Here is a 218-nt window from a genome sequence, read left to right as displayed (position 1 = left end):
GACTGATGATTGATGAAAGATGACTACCTACTGATTGTAAACGATGTGCGATTAATGGTTGATGACTCGAGATTCCTGACGATAAAGACCACCTAAAAATCACAATACCACCCAAGCAGCAACCCTAAAATGAGTCCAAACACTCCACCACGCCCGCCCTTTGTGGCCGCCCCAAGGGACCGCGTGTGCCCAGAGCTCATCGTTCTCCCTAGCGGCGT

At 50.5% G+C, this 218-nt stretch overlaps 1 protein-coding gene across 2 annotated transcripts in view; it reads right to left on the bottom strand.

The window, feature by feature from the left end:
- Nucleotides 1-218, bottom strand: part of LOC119592621 (probable G-protein coupled receptor Mth-like 3) — a 47,879-nt gene that overhangs the window by 20,955 nt on the left and 26,706 nt on the right. The window lies entirely within an intron of this gene.

Source organism: Penaeus monodon, chromosome 30 (assembly GCF_015228065.2).
Source record: "Penaeus monodon isolate SGIC_2016 chromosome 30, NSTDA_Pmon_1, whole genome shotgun sequence".
In the NCBI taxonomy this organism is placed as follows: Eukaryota; Metazoa; Arthropoda; class Malacostraca; order Decapoda; family Penaeidae; genus Penaeus; species Penaeus monodon.
This window is presented reverse-complemented; position numbering and strand designations above follow the sequence as displayed.